Here is a 12072-nt window from a genome sequence, read left to right as displayed (position 1 = left end):
GAGTATGGTTGAGCTGCAGGAAAGGCAGCAGGAGCACAGACCGCCACTGCAGCCCCTGTGTAACCAGCCCTCCTCCCCAAGTTCCATAGCCTTCTCATCCAGACGCCCAAGAACACAGCGGGAGGGGAGCCTCAGGGCACCCAACCACTCTACCCCAGAGGACTGCCCAAGCAACAGAAAGCTGGCATTCAATAAGTTTTTGAAGTGCTATGTCGCCTTGTCCTTCCCTCCTCCACCACCCCACCCAGTGCTTCCCTCCTTCCCCACCCCTCCCGGGCTACCTTGGCAGTTATCCCCCCATTTAGTGTGACAAATTAATAAAGAATGCATGAATTTGAAACAATGACTTTATTACCTCTGCAAGAGGCGATCAAAGGTGGGAGGGGAGGGCGGTTGGCTTACAGGGAAGTAGAGTGAACCAAGGGGGTGGGTTTTCATCAAGAAACAAACAGAACTGTCACACCGTAGCCTGGCCAGTCATGAAACTGGTTTTCAAAGCTTCTCTGATGCACAGCGCACCCTGCTGTGCTCTTCTAACCATCCTGGTGTCTGGCTGCACGTAATCCGCGGCCAGGCGATTTGCCTCAACGTCTCCCCCTTACTCTCACAGATATTGTGGAGTACACAGCAAGCAGTAATAACAATGGGAATATTGATTTCACTGAGGTCTAACCAAGTCAGTAAACTGCGCTAGTGCACTTTTAAACATCCAAATGCACATTCTACCACCATTCTGCACTTGCTCGGCCTATCGTTGAACAGCTCCTGACTATTATCCAGGATGCCTGTGTATGGCTGCATGAGCCATGGCATTAAGGGGTAGGCTGGGTTCCCAAGGATAACTATAGGCATTTCAACATCCCCAACAGTTATTTTCTGGCCTGGAAAGTAAGTACCTTGCTGCAGCCGCTCCCATAGACCAGAGTTCCTAAAGATGTGAGCGTCATGCACCTTTCCTGGCCATCCCACGTTGATGTTGGTGAAATGTCCCTTGTGATCCACTAGTGCTTGCAGCACCATTGAAAAGTACCCCTTACGGTTTATCTTAATCCTGAGAGTCTATGGATTAAGTTTAGAAGTGTGAGCAACAAGGGTGATGTCGTGATGGGAGTCTACTATAGACCACCGGACCAGGGGGATGAGGTGGACGAGGCTTTCTTCCGGCAACTTGCAGAAGTTACTAGATCACAGGCCCTGGTTCTCATGGGAGACTTCAATCACCCTGATATCTGCTGGGAGAGCAATACAGCGGTGCACAGACAATCCAGGAAGTTTTTGGAAAATGTAGGGGACAAATCCTGGTGCAAGTGCTGGAGGAACCAACTGGGGGCAGAGCTCTTCTTGACCTGCTGCTCACAAACCGGGAAGAATTAGTAGGGGAAGCTAAAGTGGATGGGAACCTGGGAGGCGGTGACCATGAGATGGTAGAGTTCAGGATCCTGACACAGGGAAGAAAGGAAAGCAGCAGAATATGGACCCTGGACTTCAGAAAAGCAGACTTTGACTCCCTCTGGGAACTGATGGGCAAGATCCCCTGGGAGAATAACATGGAGGGAAAGGAGTCCAGGAGAGCTGGCTGTATTTTAAAGAATCCCTATTGAGGTTACAGGGACAAACCATCCCGATGTGTAGAAAGAATAGTAAATATGGCAGGTGACCAGCTTGGCTTAACAGTGAAATCCTTGCTGATCTCAAATACAAAAAAGAAGCTTACAAGAAGTGGAAGATTGGACAAATGACCAGGGAAGAGTATAAAAATATTGCTCGGGCATGCAGGAGTGAAATCAGGAAGGCCAAATCACACCTGGAGTTGCAGCTAGCAAGAGATGTTAAGAGTAACAAGAAGGGTTTCTTCAGGTATGTTAGCAACAAGAAGAAAGTCTAGGAAAGTATGGGCCCCTTATTGAATGAGGGAGGCAACCTAGTGACAGAGGATGTGGAAAAAGCTAATGTACTCAATGCTTTTTTTGCCTCTGTCTTCACGAACAAGGTCAGCTCCCAGACTGCTGCACTGGGCAGCAGAGCATGGGGAGGAGGTGACCAGCCCTCTGTGGAGAAAGAAGTGGTTCGGGACTATTTACAAAACCTGGACGTGCACAAGTCCATGGGGCCAGATGCGTTGCATCCGAGAGTGCTAAAGGAGTTGGTGGATGTGATTGCAGAGCCATTGGCCAGTTATCTTTGAAAACTCATGGCAATCAGGGGAAGTCCCGGACGACTGGAAAAAGGCTAATGTAGTGCCCATCTTTAAAAAAGGGAAGAAGGAGGATCCTGGGAACTACAGACTGGTCAACCTCACCTCAGTCCCTGGAAAAAATCATGGAGCACGTCCTCAAGGAATCCATTTTGAAGCACTTGGAGGAAAAGAAGGTGATCAGGAACAGTCAACATGGATTCACCAAGGGCAAATCATGCCTGACTAATCTAATTGCCTTCTATGATGAGATAACTGGCTCTGTGGATGAAGGGAAAGCAGTGGACGTGTTGTTCCTTGACTTTAGCAAAGCTTTTGACACTGTCTCCCACAGTATTCTTGCCAGCAAGTTAAAGAAGTATGGGCTGGATGAATGGACTATAAGGTGGATAGAAAGCTGGCTAGATTGTCGGGCTCAACGGGTAGTGATCCATGGCTCCATGTCTAGTTGGCAGCCGGTATCAAGTGGAGTGCCCCAAGGGTCGGTCCTGGGGCCGGTTTTGTTCAATATCTTCATAAATGATCTGGAGGATGGTGTGGATTGCATCCTCAGCAAGTTTGCAGATGACACTAAACTGGGAGGAGAGGTAGATATGCTGGAGGGTAGGGATAGGATACAGAGGGACCTACACAAATTGGAGGATTGAGCCAAAAGAACTCTGATGAGGTTCAACCAGGACAAGTGCAGAGTCCTGCACTTAGGACAGAAGAATCCCATGCACTGCTACAGACTAGGGACCGAATGGCTTGGCAGCAGTTCTGTAGAAAAGGACCTAGGGGTTACAGTGCACGAGAAGCTGGATATGAGTCAACAGTGTGCCCTTGTTGCCAAGAAGGACAATGGCATTTTGGGATGTATAAGTAGGGGCATTGCCAACAGATCGAGGGATGTGATCGTTCCCCTCTATTCGACATTGGTGAGGCCTCATCTGGAGTACTGTGTCCAGTTTTGGGCCCCACACTACAAGAAGGATGTGGAAAAATTGGAAAGAGTCCAGCGGAGGGCAACAAAAATGATTAGGGGACTGGAACAGATGACTTATGAGGAGAGGCTGAGGGAACTGGGGATGTTTAGTCTACGGAAGAGAAGAATGAGGGGGGATTTAATAGCTGCTTTCAACTACCTGAAAGGGGGTTCCAAAGAGGATGGATCTAGACTGTTCTCAGTGGTAGCAGATGACAGAACAAGGAGTAATGGTCTCAAGTTGCAGTGGGGGAGGTTTAGGTTGGATATTAGGAAAAACTTTTTCACTAGGAGAGTGGTGAAACACTGGAATGCGTTACTTAGGGAGGTGGTAGAATCTCCTTCCTTAGAAGTTTTTAAGGTCAGACTTGACAAAGACCTAGCTGGGATGATTTAATTGGGGATCGGTCCTGCTTTGAGCAGGGGGTTGGACTAGATGACCTCCTGAGGTCACTTCCAACCCTGATATTCTATGATTCATGTACTGGCTGCCTTGCTGGTCCGGTCCCAAGATAGGGATATGTGTTCCGTCTATGGCCCCACCACAGTTAGGGAATCCCATTGCAGCAAAGCCATCCACTATGACCTACACATCTCCTAGGGTCACTACCCTTGATAGCAGCGGCTCAGTGATCACATTGGCTACTTGCATCACAGCAGCCGCCACAGTAGATTTGCCCACTCCAAATTGATTCCCGATTGATCAGTAGTTGTCTGGTGTTGCAAGCTTCCAGAGGGCTATCGCCACTCACTTGTGAACTGTGAGGGCTGCTCTCATCTTGGTATTCTTGCGCTTCAGGGCAGGGGAAACAAGTAAAAGTTCCAGGAAAGTGCCCCTACGCATACGAAAGTTTCGCAGGCATTGGGAATCATCCCAGACCTGCAACACTATGCGGTCCCACCAGTCTGTGCTTGTCTCCCGGGCCCAGAATCGGCATTCCATGGCATGAGCGTGCCCCATTGCCACCAGGATGGCCAAATTGCCGGGGCCTGGGCTTTGAGAGAAGTCTGTGTCCAGGTCCTCATCACTCTCCTCACCACGCTGCCATCGCCTACTCACCTGCTTTTGCAGGTTCTCGTTCCGCATATACTGCATGATAATGCGTGTGGTGTTTAGAGCAGCCACAACTGCCACGGTGATCTGAGTGGGCTCCATGCTTGCCGTGGTATGGCGTGAGCAGGAGAGCAGAGTGGCAGTGGAAGCAGCAGATGGATGACGATGCTGACAGCAATATGGCGCCTGCACAGAAAAAGGCGCAAAACGATTGTTGGCCATTGCTTTCACGGAGGGAAGGGTAGGCTGGCAGCAGATGGTGCGACTGGCTGGAAGAGCAGCCTGAGGCCGAATGGCCCCCCTCAAGGATTGAACTCACAACTCTGGGTTTAGCAGGCCAATGCTCAAACCACTGAGCTATCCCTGTGCCAATATTCCAGGCAGGACTAGAATCTCCATTAGACAAAACTTAAGAAGAGCATGACCTGAGTCACTCGCATTTATGTGCAGGCGTCCCGACAGACTTTACCAAGGTCTGCCAGGAGCACCCATGTCCGACCAGGCGAGCCCAACAGACCTCACTGAGATCTGCCAGGAGCACCCAGGAAACGACGAGGACAGCTACTAGTCGTACTGCACTATCTGCTGCCACAAGGCAATGAGCTGCTGCTGTGTAGCAATGCAGTCCCACGTCTGCCAGCACCCAGGAGACATACAGTGACGCTGAGCTGAGCGGGCTCCATGTTTGCTGTGGTATGGCGTCTGCACGGTAACCCATGGAAAAAGGCACGAAACGATGGTCTGCCGTTGCTTTCACGGAGGGAGGGAGGGAAGGGGGGGGCCTGACAACATATACCCAGAACCACCCACGACAATGTTTTTTGCCCCATCAGGCACTGGGATCTCAACCCAGAATTCCAATGGGCGGTGGAGACTGCAGGAACTGTGGGATAGCTACCCACAGTGTAAAGCTCCGGAAGTCGACGCTAGCCTCGGTACTGTGGACGCACTCCGCTGACTTAATGGTTTTAAGTCGGGACACACACAATCAACTGTATAAAATCGCTTTCTAAAACTTCAACTTCTATAAATTCAACCTAATTTCATAGTGTAGACATATCCTTAGAGGTGAGACTTTCTGGTGCAGAGGTCTGAGCCGAGTGCTTAGAGTCCATCTGTAGTTCTTCCCTGTGTTTTTTGTTTACCTTCACCTTTTTAAAAATTCTTCCCCCATCATAGGATGGCAATTGGATGGAAAAAATGTTTATTTCTAATGTATATGGGCATCTGAAAACCTACTGAAAGGCCAAAATAAATGACTAGATTATAGAAGCCTTTCTTCTACTGTAGAAACCTATTTCCAATAATCTCCTAGTATCCCTGGTACTTCTGCTGGTTTGCTGGGTGACATTGGGCAAGTCACTTTGCTGTCCTGTGCCTCAGTTTCCCCATCTGTAAAATGGTTCTAATGATATTGACCTTCTGTTGTTAAGTGCTTTGAAATCTATTAGTGAAAAAAAGTGTTAGATATTTATTACGCTGGTGTTCAGTCTGTTTGGCAATAGGACACTGGACTGGGACTTAGGAGACCCAGCTTTCATTCTGGGTTCCTCCCCAATTTGGCTTTCAGGTCTGTGTTACTTTGGGAGAGTCACTTCACCTGTTTGCACCTCTATTTCCCCTCCCTCCCTTTGTCTATCTACTTAGTAAGCTCTTTGAAGCAGGGACTGCCCCTTCCTATCTGTATGTATGGTGCCCGGCGCAGTATTTACTGTAATACATAGTAATGAGAATGGTCTGTTTGTAGCCAGACTTTCTAACATTTAGGCTTTTAAAAGCTGAGAGCGTGACATTGTTTTTGGAGTGTTAGCTGGATTCCATGGAAACACACTGTCAGCCGTAGCCTCTCTTAACTAGCTTTTTGTTTATGATATAGATTTTAGCTTCAATAACCACACCCGGCTGAGCACTGTTTATGCTACTTACTTGGCCAAGTACGAGCTTCTGTATTGAGGCACAAACTCAGTGTACTAGTTCAAACAGGAACAGGTTATGTTGACCGCACTGCTGGGTTTGGACTCTCCCAACTCAGAACAATACCCTAATGTACTAGCTGCATCTTAGCTGCCCAGATTCACAGTGGATCACTTTCACCCTATTGCATCTAATGCTGGAAGTTTCCATGGGCTGAAGAGGAAGAGTGCTTTCCTCAGACACCCCAAAGGCCATCCAGGAGCTTCGTTGGTCATGCTGCTGGCATGGTGGCACAGGTGAGGTAGAGGTGGACTGAGCCAGCTTTCCAGAGTCTTTGCATGTGGTTGCTGTAACCCCTGCCACCAAGAAGGTAGGAGTTTCAGAAGCAGGGGCCAGATCCCTCAGGCTCACCAAGCGAGCCAGGAATCCTTGCTCTGCTTCCCCTCTGGAGGGTTCAAAATTCATGGGATTGCGACCAACTAAGTGGTCAGGCCGAGCCAGCATCAGGGAGAGCACATAGAGAATCAGTCCCCAATGATCAGGGGCCAGGAGAGCAGTAGGCTGATGCCAAGGTGGGACTGAGCAGGGCTGTGATTCCCCTATTCAATGCTAAATCCCTGCCTGCTCTACCCCTGCTGGCCTGGAAATCCAGCTAGCTGCAGCCTAGCGCCCTACCTCATGCCCCCTGATAACCTTATCACACCACCCCAGGGGGACGCATCCCACAGTCTGAAAGTGCTCTAAAGTATCTGGTACTGGCTGCTATCCAGCATAGTATAGCAGAGTAAGCAGATCACTGCTCAGCTCAGATATGGCAATTCTTATGTTCCCAGGTGCAGTACCATCAAACCTCAGGCTTCAAAAAATAAATCACGATTCAGGCCCTCCCTGCCCCCAAATTGTGAGAGCTGCTTTAAAAAAACCCCACAAAATTTAAAAAAAGAAATAAAGCTTGGGTTGTCTCTTCCTATCAGGCTAATGAAGAGAGAGACAGGAACTGTGCGGTTTTTGGTTTCCCTACTAAAACAGATGCATAGAACTTGTATCGCAACATGTCATCATCATAATCTAATCTAGTGAGCATGTCACCACCATGCTAATGGCTGGTTCCCTTTACAGCCAAGGTGCCCTGGTTTCACGCTGCTAAGAGGGCTATGTTGGCAGCTTGCCAGGAGCTCAGAGACTGCATCTAGTTTCCATAAAATGCCCCAGGCTGTAGCCGCTCCCATCTTTATGATGCTAGCTACATATCCCAGCATGCACTGCTCCATCCTCTCCAGTCTTTTGCTTGGAATGAGATGCAACTTTACCTGTAGAGATCTTCATGAACCACCCCTTCCTTTTCTGAGGAATTAGGGGAGGTGGGGCTTTGTCGTAGAGCCTTGTGGTCTATATCTGACTACATCACAGGGAGAGAATTGGCTCCATGGCAGAATTTGGAAACAAAGTAATAAATTGCCTTCTCTGGTGTGGATCAGGTGTATCCAAGCTCTATTTCCAGCTGAAATTGTCAAGGATTTGGAAGCAATAGTCTCCAGATGTGTTGTCAATTACCATCAAAATGTGCAAAACAACATAGTGTGCAAACAGATTTGCATTTTTTTTTTTAAATGATAGCAAGAGAGTCTGAAATGACAGCCAAGCAGCATCTGACTTGGATTTGGAAAGCTATCCCATGTGCTAAAGCAAGTTTTCAAAAGTCCTGTCCTAAAGCTAGTGGTGAGGCATGATACTTTGCAGGGGCTAACAGTAAGAACATTTTGTGATGGGTTCTGTATCTCTCCGTCATGCTTTTCACTGGGCGAACAGCCTCCTTTACTCGCATGCTTCTTCCAGGGGTACACTGGAAGCCAGGCTCTGTTGTTTGAGTCACTTCGCTTCATCCCTTCAGACAGAAGGTATGAGAGGCGCTCTGTAAGAGACCATAGGCATAGAAGCAGTCTCGTTAGCTGCAGGAGTTGGGGTAATCTTGTTTAATCCAACCCAAGGCTATTGGAGTGCTAACCTATTCGTTTTATAACACAGAAGGTGGAATGAGTCATCCAGTGCCAGTAAAGTAGGTAGGAATGAAGATACCATAGGGAGAAACCATCAACTGCTCTATTACCTACAGCAACTTTATAATTGAAAAAAAATATTAATTATTTTGGGGAGTTTTTAATTAGTTTCAATTAGTCATTAATGTGTCTCATCCTTTGGGGTGATTCAGCATTGGAGCTAGTGGCTGCACAAAAAGAGGCCATCATGGATAAAGCTGTCCTTCTGTCCCCTCCAATTGTCCTTATTCACTGCCACCATTCCTGTTCTATATAAAAGCTGCCATAGCAATGAATCGGGGCTGTGCAGCGAATGGGCTGATGGCTGTAGGATTCTCGCTGCATTTGCTGAAGGGAACAAAGCAACCGCTAGTCTGTAACAGATCAATGATCCACCTAGTCCAGCTTCCTTGTGACGGGTCCGGCACCGCAGCACCCCTTTGTGGCAGGGATGGATGGGGTGTCGGGGCCTCGCCACTGTTAAGTTCCCACTTCCATCCCTTTAAGGGTGTTCCAGTGTGGCCCAATGACCGGTCTCCCCGTGCTCACCCCTTGGTCGGGGCAGCGTGGCCCAACAGCCACAATCCATACAGCTCGCCCCGCATATCAGGGCAGCGTGGCCCAACGGCCAGAGTCCATACAGCTCGCCCCGCGTATCAGGGCAGCGTGGCCCAACGGCCAGAGTCCATACAGCTCGCCCCGCGTATCAGGGCAGCGTGGCCCAACGGCCAGAGTCCATACAGCTCGCCCCGCGTATCAGGGCAGCGTGGCCCAACGGCCAGAGTCCATATAGCTCGCCCCGTGTATCAGGGCAGCGTGGCCCAACGGCCAGAGTCCATACAGCTCGCCCCGCGTATCAGGGCAGTGTGGCCCAACGGCCAGAGTCCATAGCCTTCCCCCTCTCAAGTGGGGAAGTGTATCCCATTGGTCGGAGTGGTAGGGGGACTCGGACCCACCCTCTCCACGGGGTCCCGACTCAGGGCTCGCCTATTGGCAGAGTTTCCCCACTGCACTTAACTCGGCAGGGATCCTCCTGCAACACGCCGAGTGTAAGTGCAGCATTATCGCTGCTGGTTCCCCTGGGTCACTTCCTACCTTCAACGTCATGTTCTCCACTCTGGGGGAGTTCTCCAGTCCGTCCCCTTCTGTCGAGACCTCCGTCTGGGAGGCCTGGTGCATCCCGGCTTGGCTGGCCCCTGGATCATTGGCTGTCCCTCCTCAGGAGCTGGTGGTGTGCCTCCTCCTCTGTGGTCAGCCCGGACTGAGCCCCTTTGCAGGCTTTTATACATAGTCTCCAGTTGGAGCATGCCCTGCAGGGCTTCCGGGGCAGGACTTCCTCTGCCAGGAAGGAAGGGTTAATCCCTGCAATACCAGTGCAGGGCCACTCTGCCCCGTCAAAATCCTGTAGCCAGCAGTAGCCAGTACCACCTGCTTCTTTAGGGAAAGGTTCAAGAAACCCTGCTGTAAGCAGCGGGGGGTTAAGCTGCCCCCAGGAAAAGCTTCCTCACAACACTGAGGTTTGTAGTGAGTGAGACACGGAACTGCATGAAGAGAAAGGACGGGCTTGTGGATAAGGAAGTTCTACCTCTGAATCTTTCACAGGTTTCCTGTGAGGTGCAGAGCAAGTCACTTAAAATGTTCACAGATGGCCGCTATGCTGTGTTCCTCATTTTCTGCCCAATTTGAGATGTGTTAGGGCCTGGTCTTCAGGAGTGCTGAGCACTCACCAGTGCAACTGAAGTCAATGGGAGTTGTGTCCATTCAGCACCTCTGAAAACCAACCCTAGGTGTCTCAGGTTGGGCACCCATTAACTGAAGCACCCCAAATTAGTAAGCATTTCAGTAATTTTTCACCTTAATGTCTCAATTCCCCATCCACATGACTGGAATATTGGTCTAGAAGGGTACAGCTTGCTCAGGAAGGACAGGCAGGGAAAACAGGGAGGTGTTGCCTTATATATTAAAAATGTATACACTTGGACTCAGGTTGAGATGGAAATAGGAGACAGACAATCCCTGGGTAAGGATAAAAGGGGGCGAAAACAAGGGTGATGTCATGGCAGGGGGTCTACTACAGACCACCTGACCAGGAAGAAGAGGTGGGTGAGGCCTTTTTTAAATAACAAACAAAATCATCCAAAGCCCAGGACTTGGTGGTGATGGGGGACTTCAACTACCCAGACATCTGTTGGGAAAATAACACTACAGGGCACAGGTGCTCCAATAAATTCTTGGAATGTGTTGTAGACATTTTGTTTATTTCAGAAAGTAGAGAAAGCTTCTAGGGGAGAGGCTGTTCTAGATTTGATTTTGACAAATAGGGAGGAACTGGTTGAGAATTTGAAAGTGGAAGGCAGCTTGGGTGAAAGTGATCATGAAATGATAGAGTTCATGATTCGAAGGAATGGTAGGAGGGAAAGCAGCACAATAAAGATAATGGATTTCAAGAGGGAAGACTTTAGCAAACTCAGGGAGGGGTTAAGTAAGATCTCATGGGAATCAATTCTAAGGGGGAAAACAGTTCAAGAGAGTTGGCAGTTGTTCAAAGAGACATTATTAAGGGCACAAAAGGAAACTATCCCACTGCGTAGGAAAGATAGCAAGTATAGCAAGAGACCACCCTGGCGTAACCAGGAGATCTTCAATAATCTAAAAATCAAAAAAAGAGTCCCACAAAAAGTGGAAACTAGGTCAAATTACACGGGATGAATATAAAAACAAATAACACAAGTAGGTAGGCACAAAATTAGAAAGGCCAAGGCACAAAACAAGATTAAACTAGCTAGAGACATAAAGGGTAACAAGTAACAAATACGTTAGAAGCAAGAGGAAGACCAAGGACAGGGTAGGCCCATTACTCAATGGGGGCAGTTGGGGGAGGAGAGCAACAATAACAGAAAATGTGGAAATAGCAGAAGTGCTAAATAACTTTTGTTTCAGTTTGCACCAAAAAGGTTAGTAGTGACTGGAGGTCTAACATAGTGAATGCCAGTGAAAATGAGGTAGGATCAGAGGCTCAAATAGGGAAAGAACAAGCTAAAAACTGTTTAAACCAGTTAGATGTCTTCAGGTCACCAAGGCCTGGTGAAATACATCCTAGAATACTCAAGTCGCTGACTGAGGAGATATCTGACCCCCTGCAGTGTAGACCCCGCGTAACTCAACCTTAGGTACGTCGACTCCAGCTACGTTATTCACATAGCTGGAGTTGCGTAGCATAGGTCGACTTACGGCGGTAGCATAGACATAGCCTTAGAGAGACGGGCTCTCTTCCCACAAGGGATGTCCTTGAGTCACACCTGGCTCGGGTTCATAGGCCAGTTGGAAGAGCTGCATTGTAGGCAGGGACTTTTTAAAACAACAAACTGGAACTTTCCCTATTGAAATCCTGTTTATTTGCAAGGGGAGAAGGGGACACGAGTAGAGAGCCTGGTTTCTGCAGCTGTCTGCAGAGCTGTGGCAAACTGAGTAGAATAACTGGGCAGGAATAAGAAAAGGCAGGAATAAGAAAGCTCATGCTCAGATAAATTGGTTAGTCTCTAAGGTGCCACAAGTACTCCTTTTCTTTTTGCGAATACAGACTAACACGGCTGTTACTCTGAAACCTGTCATGAGGCAGGAATACTCATTACACAGCAGAGCATTACAGGCCTGTCCTGAGCACTCAGCACTGCAGTCAGGGGCTGCTGGCTGCTACTTGGCAGGCCAGTACAAGCTTAGTTGCCTGCTACTACAGCTGCTTTTGAGTTGGCTTAATTTCGACTATTGCAAACACTCTGGGCTTTGCAACTGTTAGTTATTAGGTTAGGTCCAGAGAGAGACTGTATTACTGAATCAGTCACACTTTAGTCCTTGAGTCACACCGCAGCAGCAAGCAGAGTGACCATTAACAAACAGCAGGTAGACTCCA

The sequence above is a fragment of the Eretmochelys imbricata genome, chromosome 11, assembly GCF_965152235.1.
Source record: "Eretmochelys imbricata isolate rEreImb1 chromosome 11, rEreImb1.hap1, whole genome shotgun sequence".
NCBI lineage: Eukaryota > Metazoa > Chordata > Testudines > Cheloniidae > Eretmochelys > Eretmochelys imbricata.
This window is presented reverse-complemented; position numbering follows the sequence as displayed.